The sequence below is a fragment of the Dermochelys coriacea genome, chromosome 7 (assembly GCF_009764565.3).
Source record: "Dermochelys coriacea isolate rDerCor1 chromosome 7, rDerCor1.pri.v4, whole genome shotgun sequence".
Taxonomy (NCBI): domain Eukaryota; kingdom Metazoa; phylum Chordata; order Testudines; family Dermochelyidae; genus Dermochelys; species Dermochelys coriacea.
The window spans coordinates 116,589,893-116,602,767 of NC_050074.1; the positions used below are offsets into that span (position 1 = coordinate 116,589,893).

At 43.9% G+C, this 12,875-nt stretch overlaps 1 pseudogene; it reads left to right on the top strand.

Moving 5' to 3' along the window:
- The first annotated feature begins 7,643 nt into the window (after window positions 1-7,643).
- Window positions 7,644-7,733, top strand: LOC119859581 (annotated as a pseudogene).
- The last annotated feature ends 5,142 nt before the right edge of the window (window positions 7,734-12,875 follow it).

Sequence of the window (12,875 nt, forward strand, 5' to 3'; positions counted from 1 at the left end):
TTTAAAAAAGAAAAAAAATCCAAGAGGACATAAATTCATCTATTAATTTCTATATGGTTTCAGAGTAACTTCCATAGAAAATTCTATGGAACCCTGTTGGTTTTATTGCTATTATAGTTGATAGGTCAATGGCAGCGTTACAGGCATTGTGAAGGTAGAGTGCTACCAGGTTGTGACGTTCCCCTCTGGTGTTGTCTGGACCAGTGATCTGCTAGGCCACTCCAATCCTTGTCTCTGGGAGCCAGCCTTACCTTGCTCTGCTGTGAGAACCCCCACTCCTGGGCTGTTCATGCACAGCCTCTGGCATGTAAGCTGCTTCCAGCTACTTGCAAACGAATGACACTAGCCAATATCTCCGGTCCCAGACACAACCCTGGGAACCTCCATCTTGCAGTGTCCATTTATGCCCACTGGACATTGCAAGCTTATATAAGTTTGTCATGTTAGGCAAGAGTTAAAATTCAGTTAGCAGTGAAACAGAAATCCACGTAACTAACAAGCAGAAACACCGGAAGCCCGAAGACACTAACAACTATAAACACTTGATAAACTTATATGGTCAAATGTCCACCCTGTAACTCGGCTCTTAGAACAGAACAAACCTTCCCTTCACAGCCCTCTGGATATCTGTAAACACTCACCCCTACCCCACCCCTTCATCTTAAGGTAGTCATGAATAATTGATGTAATCAAAACAGTTTGATGCATATGTTCTGCTCCTGTCACTGTCATGTTAAGTGCGTTCTCTGTCTCTGAAACAATGTTAGTCTCTGTAAGAACAAGATAAATGCAAATAAAGTGATAAAAGAAAGGCATATGTAACCCCACACCTTTGAAGCTGCTTGTCAGTCTTCCCAGCACCATAAATAAATCCCCTTCAGTATTGTCTGTGCCTGCCTGATTCTTGGGGAAAAGAATCTCTTTGCTTCACAGTCAATTTAACAAAGAAATTGATATGTACCAGGCTTGTTCTTCCAAGGGGAGTCTCTGACATGCTGCAAACCAAATGCACTGCTTCAGGTAGAATAAACAAACAGATGTATTAACTATAAAGGTAGATTTAAGTGATTATAAATCAAAGCATAACAAGTCAGATTTGGTCAAATGAAACAAAAGCAAAACGCATTCTAAGCTGATCTTAACACTTTCAATGTCCTTACAAACTTAGATGCTTCTCACCACAGGCTGGCTGCTGTTCAGCCAGGTTCTCCCCTTTGGTCAGCGCTTCAATCGCCTAGTGGTGGTGGTGTCTGTAGAAGCAGGTGGAAGAGAGAGAGCAAGCATGGCAAACATCTCTCCCTTTTATCATGTTCTTTCTTTCCTGTTGGCTTTGCCTTCCTCCGCTTCAGAGTCAGGTGAGCATTACCTCATCACAGTTTCAAACTGCGCAAAGGAAGGGGGTGACTCCCTCAAGGGTCTGATTCTTTTGTTGCTGTCTAAGTCAGTGTCCATTGTTCCTGTGAGGCTGGGCTGGGTTTGTCCAATCCATGCCCTGACGAGGTATGAACTGCCTCTCTGTTCCTGAAGAGTTTTTGCATGGGCTTGCTTTAAGCCATGAGGATACATTTTCAACCTCATAACTATATACATGAAATTATAACCTTACTATACCATTACTGTAACCATTACTATAACAACCATGCTCAGTGCATTATGAGCCTTCTGAAGACACCCAACATGATAAACTTTGCATTGGATTCCGCACAATCATTTTATAAAGATGAACATTGGAGTGTAGGGTGTTCCCCTGAGGTACAGAGCATCACACAGGTGTACTGTAGGAATGCATAAAGGAGCAGAATTTTCTGCACATTTTAAGACGATGTCAATTGGGCTCCCTTGAATGCTGGCTTCTATCACCATACACCGTGTAAAGCGGATGGAGCTATGAATCTCGTCTACACAAACATTTAGTTCATGGTAAGCAGGGATATGAATCTACCTGGCTCTAGTCTCCCATGGTGTAACTGTCCTTGTGGACCCTATTAATGCAGATTAACAGTTCATTAATGTGCTTTGAGCTCATCTTGTTTCAAACAGGCCTAGCTCAAAGTGCGTTAATGAACTGTTAATGTACATCAGCAGGGTTCACAAGCACAGCTACATTGCAGCAGGCTGATGCAGGATAGAGTCACACTGGAGCTAGCATTGAACTAAGGGTATGTCTACACTGGCACTTCATTGGCAAAATTTTTGTCATTCAGGGGTATTAAACACCTCCCTGAATGACAAAAGTTTTACCCACAAAAAGTGCTGGTGTGAACAGCACTTTGTCGGCAGGAGCGCTCTCCTGCCAACAAAGCCGCTGTCACTCATGCGGGATGGAAGTTTTTTTCTCAGCAGAGAGCTGTTTTTAGCGGCACGGCTGCTGCAGTACAGCCGTATCGCTAAAAATTGCATAGTGTATCCATAGCATAAATATTCATGTAAAGAAGCGCTTAGCTTTGTGGCTCCTAGTGCTGCTAAAACTGCAAGGTGCAGGTGTGCAAAGTGAGAAGGACTCAGTCATGCCTGTGCAAGGGAAGCCAACTATAATTCTCTAACAGGGGACCTGGTAATTAGGATGGAGAGATCAATTTATTTCTTCTGTTCTGTAAGTTGTTACTTGGGATATTTTATCATAACACTTTATGTACATGTATACACAGAGAGGCCATCAACCACCTCTCTGAACACCAGGGTAGTGGAGTCTTGCCGTGTAAGACCTGTAGTCTGAAGCTCCAGAGAGTAAGGGGTTCCCTACTCCATCTACTAGAGAAGTATGGCTACAGAGAGAGATTAAGCAAATGAACTTTCTGTCCAGAATTCCTCCTGTAACACTTCAGGAGTCATAGCTGTTCACCAACTCAGAACTGGTTGGGTAGTGCAAATGAACTGAGAGAGGGGGAAAGGACTCCTGCATTTTAGCAAAGAGTATAGGTCTGGTGGCAAGGCCACTTTAGAAAGGTCCTATAAGCTACTGGTTCCCTTCCACTAAGGGTCATTTGGAGGAGTGGGAGAAGGTGCAGAGGTGGCCCTTAAATGAGGTACAATGCATAGAGGGCTCTCAGTTGAAGATGAACGAACTCCAGGGAGGCCCTTCCTACCCTGCTGCTAAATAAAGTTGAAATCACTGTAGCTGGGCTAGGTGGTAGAGCCTTAGGACAGGACCAGGCAGCATTTCTAAGGAACTGTAGATAGGCCTGTCCTAGTGCACCTCAAGATTCTGGATCTGTGCCACCCACTGACACCAAATCATGTGTGGGATGTAGCAGATGGGGAAGGAGGAAGTGACATGGTACAGGACATTTTGCCTATGGAATTTTCACACTAGTCGGTGGGGAAGTGAGTTGACAGACTACAGCCAAAGCTACGGTGGGGGAATGTTTTACTTGTTGCTGTTTTTTCCCATGTTGATGCTTTGTTCCATTTCCCCCAGTAACATTTTCCCTGTTTCATACTCCGTCTCCGAGCTTGCAAATGGGGAAGTATTGTCTATCCACTGTGCCACGGGGAAGATATTTACTGATCACAGAAATTACAGGTGGGGACTTAAGCCTGTAAAAAATTTCTAGTTTTAAGAGGGACTCCTAGCTATTGAACCTGGCCCCAGTTGCTGCTGCCAACACCTGGCAAAAGAGTAACCTTTATAAAGACTTCCATTGAGATTTCAGGATTGGTAGAAAACGTACCTGGTTTCATTTCACGGTTTCTCTAACTTTGGGCAAATCCAAATTTTCAAAAGTGGCCTCTACATTTTGAAGTTGCCCACCTTTAGACATTTAGACTTTATTTTCAGAAATGCTCACCATCCACAACTCCTGCTGAAGTCAACAGGAGCTATAGTTGCTAAACACCTTTGAATATCGGGCCCCTAAGTTGTCTTATGTTTGGCTCTCAAAAATGGAGGACATAAATTAGTGGGCACTTCTGAATAGTTAACCCTTAATTTTTCTGTTTGCAAAATAAACTTAATAATATTATTTTGGCCTGACCTATTTTCAGCATTGCTGACATCCCTCATCTTCAACTGAGGTCAGTGCTGAAACTCAAGCTGCTTGTGTGTATGGTTTGTAGCATTTTCAATAATAAACACCACCTCTGTAAGCTGGACTCCATAGATCATGGCATCTTAGATGCTATAAAAATTCTTGTTATCAAGAAAAAATTCTAATGTACCCTCTAAACAAAAGCATCGATTCATCCTTATTATTTCCAAGTGAGGAGATATTGTAAAGTGAGTGGCACATTTTCAAAGTAATTTAAAAGGCCTGTGTACTATAGTTGAAACTAACTGCATCAGTTATAGAAGTGTGGAAAACAGATTTTTGTAATGAGTGCTTCTTGGTAATGGCATCAACATTCCTGATTATGTGCACTTTTGCTTTGACAGTACTTGGAAAGAAAAAAACACTTTGGTGAAAGGCATATTAGAAAATACAGACTGTAGATAGTAACTGAATGGTGTCAGGAGCTGCAGATGAATGAATCTGTCTTGCATAATTCCTTGGCTTCCTAGCCAACTCCCACAATAGCTCCCAAGTTGATTGCAGTAGAATATTTCCTCCAAGTCTCCAAGCTTTTTTATGGAGTATAAGATCATAGGCTTTGTTCTCCCTGACACAGATGGGCCACACAAATTTGTATATTTCAAGTTTTTTTTATGTTATGGGCTCTCTCGTGGACCTTGAGCAATGGGCAGTGAGTTGATGCATAGCCCTTGGAGTAGCTTTGCTCTGAGAGTCAAAAATCTAACTCTTGGTTTTCTATGGCTGTACAGGAGAAGTATCCTGCACCAGGCCTATAACTGGCACAGCATACTGTCTTCCTCCCCCATTTATAAACACTTGGGACTATAAGGGTGCTAGGCTTCTGACACCTCTGAGTTAGGCTAGGGGTTCCTGGGAGGACACTGTGATGCTAGGCTTGGCAGGAAGAACCACCCTGGAGGGCCTGAGTAGCGGGCCCTCATAGCCGATTGATTAGTCGGGTACCCATATATAAACCAGGAAGCCATGATGGAGAGCTGTCTGAGCAACAGAACAGACAGACAGCCTGCTTCTGCTCCAGACCCTAGATTCTGGCTTCTGACCCTGGTTCATCCTTGACTTTGTTATTTGACTGCTGTCTGTAACCTGCGGCCTAACCGTGACTTCCTGGTATCCTGACCCAGCTCACTCCTGACCCTGCTATTCATCCCCTGATCACAACCTAGCAGCTGTCCAGGGCCAGCAAGTTAGGGTACAAAGCTCCTCCAATTCTCCACCTCTTTCTAATCCCTTACAGACTCTTTCCCCAGTGCTTCTACAGATCATCAGGCAGCCAGCTTCAGGAATGAAAGGGTTGGCTTAGATTTCCATTGTGCAGCCATGTAAGCTGGCCCACAATCTGGCCCTATGTGTATTTATTCTTAATGTCTGTGGACTCTCCCAGAGTGCCAGGCATAAATCTGGTTTCTTGGAGCATCTAATGATCTTCAGATATGAAAGAGAACCAAGGGATAAAATAAGAACTGACCCCAAAAATGTCCAGAATGTGACTTAGCCTCCAACTGTCAGTTTGAAAATACTCAAATTAATGTAAGAATTATTTTTCCTTTTCAGGCGCCCTCTGACCCAGCCTTTATCTGGCCCCAGAAGCAGAATATGTGTGAGCTGATATGTGTGAGATGGACACAGATACACACACAGGATGTTCTTGCCAGACTCCTCGCCTGGTTCTGAAGAAGTATGGTTCAGAGGCTGCAGTACAGAAAGTTCATATGAATTGTACAGGTGCTGTAATTTTTTGCCAGTTTACAGTCAGTTGAGGATCTGGCCCCTGGTGATCAGATAACGGCTGAAGCTTGGTGCACCACATCTGCATTACAGGCCCAATCATATGAACTAAATGGCACAGGGGAATTCACCCTGTATGGAAAGTACAAAGGGTGAGCATAGGGTCATATACAACCTATAGTGTCTAATATGTTTCAGGAATAATTTTAAAGCTAGTACAAGCTGATGAGTCCCATGCTTGAACTTGATTTTTAGAAACAGGAGGGTTTTGTTTAAGGCTAAGAAGTGGTTCCTAGTGAGAATCTTTTACTTAAAAGCCCTTTAGAAATCAATAGAAAGCTTGTGCTGAGTGACAATATTCCACAGTATGGTTGTGCCCTGCATTCAAACCAGAGAAACATGGTGCCTTTATGTATACAAAGGAACAGACAATCCCACATAATCCCCCTTTGGCACATTGTACAGTGCCCCCTTCGGACCTGTTGATACTGTAGCTTTCGTAAAGCAGCATGATTACCCGCTGTTGGCTTTAGGAAAGATTTAAGTCTTCTTTTAAAACCTCAGAAATACGCTGTTCTTGTACCCCTTTATTGCTGTTTAGCTTCAGTTCTTCTCTGCCCCTAGAACCACCTAAGGTATTTCATTATTCTAAAATTAAAATTATGCATAAATACACATAACGCTTCATATTAATAGTAATAGCCTTTGAGGAGAAACTCAGTGGGCCAAATTTATCCCTAGTGTAAGACCATTGCAGCCTATTATGGTATACCAGGGAAGAATTTGGCCCATTGACTTTAATGCTGATCTAAAATCAAAAGTCTTAGAAGGGCTTATCTTATTTCACTGGCTCATGCAACATCAAACTTAGAGACGACTTCCTATTCAGGGAGGGTCTGTGATCCATTGCACAGGACAGAGAGTCAAGCACGTGAGTTTTATACCTGACCTGAGCTGCTGGATTGATGTGTCTTTAGTTAAATCCCTTAACTTCCCTGAGTTTTGCTCTGTAAAATGCCTACCACTGAGAGATGTCTGACGCTAGTCAAGAACCTCTGAGCTGCTGTAGAAGTGGACAGGTGTATCATTATGGTCTGTTTCCAGAATAAGTCTGTAGTTAAGAATTTTTTTAAGGGTGGGGATTTCTTTTCTTGCAATATTGCTTAAATATTGGAGACTCTCCAAACCCATGCATGAATCCAGGGAAAGGATAGGAGTCAAGACAGATCTTTTTCTATGGGTGCATGAGACAGAGAATGGGGTACGAGTCTAGTCCTGTGTTAATGCCATTCCTTAAATACAGTGCTCTTTAGAAAGTTCTACATTAACAAAGGAAAATGAATTCTCTGTCTCTTTAATGGGATCCCTAGCCATATCACCATTCTTGTGAGCTCCCACTACGTCTCAAAGTACTGGTGATCCAGCCCTTCTCTCCTTTCCCCAAACAAACATTCCTGAAGTTCTGGATGCAAACTTTGTGGCTAATCCCTGCCCCACAATAGGCCAAAATGAAATCCACACCCAAACCCTGCACTCTTGAATCATTTGGATTAACATCTGAAGGCAGCAGCTTGGGCTGAAAAACACATTTGTGATCTATGTTTATGCCATCAGTTGCTTCATTTCTAGAGACATTTTATCTGTTAAAATGAAACAAAGGGAAATGAAGATTCAGGGATATAAATTGTTTTGTTCAGGATGTAGTGAACCTCAGCAACAAACGGAACCCTCCTATTTGTCATAGTCTCATTGTTTTTAAACTCCTTAGCCTTGTAGAGTTTGTCTCACTCCTGCAGTCTTTGAATCCCCCCTCTCATGATTAGCCCAGCTATGCAATCCAGCCAGAGAGGGCTTATTTAAAATGAACTCCAGTTTGCTGTCACAACAAATGCTTCTCGGCCTTTTGGCTAAGATCAAGTGTAGTATCTGTTCTTATCAACAAATGTATGGCTATTCCACCAAACCAGCAGACCATTTCAATGCCATGGGCAGTATCTGAGCTCCTGTAAAGGGTGGCAAATCTAGTTCAAGCCAGTGGAGCCAGGGCGCAGTGTGCATAGAGCACTTCTTGTCTGTCGCTAATGATGCTTTCTGACCATTTCAAAGTCTGGGGTTTTGCTTAGAAATTGGACCTGAAACTGTGAGCACATGTCCCTTCTGGCTCTGACTGGCAACCTGTAAAGTGACAAGTCCATGGAACTTCAGTGCTCAAATGCTATAAGGAGGGACCAAAAACATGAGTTCTAATCCAATGCTGGCTTGGTGTGTGTAGCCCTGGACTACTGTGTGCCTCAGTTTCCCCTCCTGGAAAATATGGATAAAACCAGTTGCTACCTGATGAGCACTAATGATTAGCTAAGGCTTGTACAGTGCTTTGAAAAATCTTTTATGATTTGTACTATTGTAATCCCTCAGAGCCCCAGTCATGGGACCTGGTCCCCAGTGTGCTAGGCTCTGAATAAACATAGAACAAAACTGTTCTTCCTGTCCCAAGAGGCTTACAATCATCAAACCAGTGGCAACAGATGGATACAGCCAGATGCGGGAGTGCAAGCAAACAATGAGGCAATGCCGGCCACCATGATAGGCCATGCTCTCTGTGAATGAGCAACCTAACCAGTTTTTTTGTCCCGTTTTTCACAGGCATCATGGCAAAGGGGAGTTTTGAAGAGGGATTTAAAGGTGGGGAATGAGGTATCTGTGCAGATGTTTACAGGGAGCTCCTCCCAAGCAAGCAGGGCAGCATGGAGAAAGCATGAAGGTGCATGTTTGAAAACTTGACAGGTGGACAGCGGAAGCTGGCATCACAGGCTGATTAGAGGCAGTAATCAGCTTCTCAGTAATAAAGGAGAGACACTAGGGAGGGTGGGGATTGACAGTGAAGGGCCATGAAAGTGAACGCAAGCAGCTTATGTTTGAAGGGGGAGCCGGTGGAAGGATTCATGAGAGGGGTGATGGACAAAGCTACAAGTTACGAAAATGATCTTTTGTAGCATTCTGAATGGCTAGCATGGGGCAAGCCAGCCCTTAGCAAGGCTAGAGAGAAGGAGGTTGCAGTAATCAACACATGAGATGAGAGCTTGGCTGAGAGTTTTAGCTGTGTGGACGGATAAGACAGGCTGTATCTTAGAGATGTTAAAGCACAATCGTACTACTATGTGTTGCTATTGAATTGATTGCTATAGGGATCTTCCTGTGTTTGTCTCCCTCTAAGTTGTTCTGGGACTAGCACTCAGGAAAAGCAGGATCTTCTTAAAGCAGCATGACCTTAGCAGAGGTACAGCAGTGGGTGGAAGTGAATGCACTTTGTAATGTCCTCTAGAGCAGACGTTCTCAACCTGGGGTCCGGGGTCCCTGGGGGGCCGCAAGTAGGTTTCAGGGGGTCTGCGAAATAGTGCTGGCATTAGACTTACTGGGGTCCAGGTTTGAAAACTGAAGTTGAAGCCCGGGGCCCTGAGTCCCACCACCTAGGGCTGAAGCCGAAGTCTGAGCAACTTAGCTTTTTGGGGACCCTTTGGCATGGGGCCCCCGGGCAATTACCCTGCTTGCTATCCCCTAACACTGGCCCTGGCCTTTATATGCAGAAAAACAATTGTTGTGGCACAGTTGGGCTGTGGAGTTTTTATAGTATGAAGGGAGAGGGAGGGGCTCAAAAAGAAAAAGGTTGAGAACCCCTGCTCTAGCCATGGGTGGGGAAAAATTCTCCTGTTTCTTGGAAATTTTTCAAAGTTTCAAAAACTTTCCCAAATTGGGATGAATTTGAGACTTTTTGAAAATTTTCATGAAAAATTAGAGAGAGATGGGGGTAGGGCACCCCCCTCCCCAAGAATAGCCAATTGTTTAGTGCACTCACCTGGGATGTGGGAGATAGAGGTTGAAGTCCCTTGTGGAAATCAGGCAAAAACTCCATCCTGGGCCTGAGAAATCTTCCTGACAAAAGTGTCATCAAAGTGAGATGTTTCTATGGAAACTTTTTGTTCTGACAAATCACCAGTGGAAAAACCATTTTGTTAAAAAATCAAATCATGATCAGCTCTGATATCCTCAGGGTTAAGGGCCTGATCCAAAGCCTATGGACATCAACCCTGTTGACTTTAGTGAACTTTGAATCAAACCCTAAATGTGCATAAGGAGGTTCTCCTGTTTCCAGCATCTCGCACACAGCCTGAAAGCCAGTAGCACCACAAAATAGTTTATTTGGATTCCAACCCTTTGCTCTAAACACTACACAATAAATCTTTGGGCTTCAAGGCACTCTGGACTGCAGTTTCATTATTAAAACTCATTTTATATACTTTCTGGGTAGCACTGCTTGAGAGAGCACATGGACCAGATCCTCCACAGATGTAAATGGGTGCAGGTCCAATGGACTCAATAGTGCTGGGCCCACATACCCCAGCTGAGGATCTGTCCCTGTATTTTTTTTCTCCTCGCTGGTGGCAGTCGCTGAAATCACATTGTGACGAACGGCACAAGGGGAAGGGTACAGTTCTGATGAGTGTTTGGGTTTTATTACTCTTGTGGCTCTGCAGTTTCTGCACCTGCTTTATTAAAGACACTATATGGAGGAGCAATTTATATTTAAATAAAACGACCCAGGCTGTTCTCTGCCTGGAAAATTCCAGACTTACTGCATGAGAATTTGGGAATTAGTGACACAGGGAGGGTGCAGGAATGTGTGTTTCCTTTAAATTATCCTTTTTTCCCCCATCTGGAAGGTGCAGAATTAAAGCAGGAGAGATGCTGTAGTAATCAGGCTTAACGATAGGTCCTTCCTAGCCCTCAAGTGTACAATGAACAAACCTAATCGAAAAGCTAGCTAGATGAGATTTTAAATTAGAATATAATCACCCCCCTTAATCATAAATACACTCTGTTTAACAGAAGGTAGTACTGTACCATAAACTCCATTGATTTTTCTCCTCTGCAATCCCTGGTCTTTGTGCTGTATGCCTTACCTTCCCAGACAAAATTACTGCTGTTCCTTGCATAATGCAAACAGATACATTCAGCTGACTTAGAATCATAGAAAATTAAGGTTGGAAGAGACCTCAGGAGGACAACTAGTCCAATCCCCTGCTTAAAGCAGGACCAGCCCCAACTAAATCATCCCAGCCAAGGCTTTGTCAAGCCGGGCCTTAAAAACCTCTAAGGATGGAGATTCCACCACCTCCCTAGGTAATCCATTCCAGTGCTTCACCACCCTGCTAGTGAAATAGTGTGACTTCTAGGAAGTCACATTGTTTAATTGCTCAGACCAAAGGCCAGGCCCTGGCTTGTGCTACATGAGTGCATTAATGTGGGCAGTGAGTACGGGGGCTTTTCCACTCACTCCTGCACAAGCAGTAGGGCAGCATTCTAAATTAGAGGGCTAGGAAGATGGGTGGCTCACTTGCTATCATGTAGGCTGGTACATCATGGACCCAAAGAAGCATGGAGTACTGTCAAGTCGGTCGGCATGGAAAGTCTATTTTCTATGGCAAATTGTGATGCATTTGTTTCCATTCTGGATCAGAGGGAGAAGTTTAAACTTTGAAATGTCCTATGGTATGGAAATTCTGAAAATTAGCTATAATAACGCTGACATTTTAATACCACGGAAGTCTAAATAAAAGAAGTCAAAACTAAATGAGAAAACCCAAACAATTATTTTTGACCTTTTCTCATCCAATTTTATCAGACCATACCTGGTATGACACATTTTGATTTTGACAAGACTGCATTTTCCAATGGAAAATTGTTCCATCAAATACATTTTTTTTTTGGACCATCTCTATTCTGCTGAATGGGTAGTGGGGCCTGTCCCAGCACACTTACACACTTGCTGGCGTCTATGGCACATGATATTTGAGAGAGGAAGATGTCAAGGAGCATGAACTGCTGCTGCTTGGCAAAGGAGCAGAAATACGAATATGCCCTTGTTCTGAGCCATCCCATCCTGGTCCATCCCTAAGAAGTGTCCATCTCTCTCACTCTCCCTATCACACACAACTGGCTCCAGTTTTTAGGGGCAGTATCACAGGGTGATTGGGCCCTTTAAGGGGAGTTGCGGCCAGCCACATCTGTGCCACAATTAAGTCATTGCTTCCCAGATTGAAGCGGTGAGGTTAAGGCCGGTGATAGATTCATGGATGTCTGGGCCTTATAAAAGGACTGAGAGTAAGATCAGTCAGGAGTGGAACCACAGGCAGCAGGTAGGTTCTGAGACCTTGGTACATCATGGACCCAAAGAAGCATGGAGTAGCGTCAAGTCGGTCGGCATGGAAAGTCTATTTTCTATGGCAAATTGTGATGCATTTGTTTCCATTCTGGATCAGAGGGAAAAGTGTACCTGAGCTAGGGTCTGAAGGAGGCTGGGTACTTCAGAGGAACCATCTGGGGGCCCAGTGCTCTGTACCAGAACAGGGAATAGAGCCTAGAAGGGGCTGAGAATAGTATTCCAGGGGAAACAGCCTGGGGGCCTAGTGCCCTATCCTTGAGGCAGAAAGACTTATGCAGGTGGCCTGGAAATGGGATGGGCCAAGGGACCAGAAAGTGGACTGGAGAGAACCCCTTGAAAGGCAGAAGGACCTTTTTGTTTGTTTTTAGTTTGGACTTTTTTACTACCCTGGAAGGGGTTAAATTTTGTGTGATTTGGTTTTAGGGCAGAGCCATACCTCCCACACAGACTGGCATGTGGAGAGTTGAGGAGATGCACCTAGGGGAAGGAAATTCAGACAGGGAGCACATGCTGGGGCAGTGTCAGTGCTGTGGGCTGGAATGAGACTTTTGTACATCGCTCTTAAGAGAACTTGTCAAAAACCCAACAACAGAACTTCTGTTGCCCCCTGCTCCCTTTCTTTGCTCCAGCTATGCCATGTCTTCAATGAGCTGGCAGCATGTGAATTTCAGGAAAAATAAACAAAGCGTCCTGGAGTTGTCTGTGTCAGTACAGCCAGTCCCATCAGAACGTCTTTAATCATGTCCTAGAAGCTTATCATGAACTCCAAAGCCATCTCTGTGTGTGTCATCTGGCTCTTTTTTTGTTTTCTTTACTTGTCAGGCTGAACTAGTTTGAAGAGATCCTTGTGCTATCAGGAGACTTATATTGTTGCTGAAGCCCCATACTGATGAGGGCTT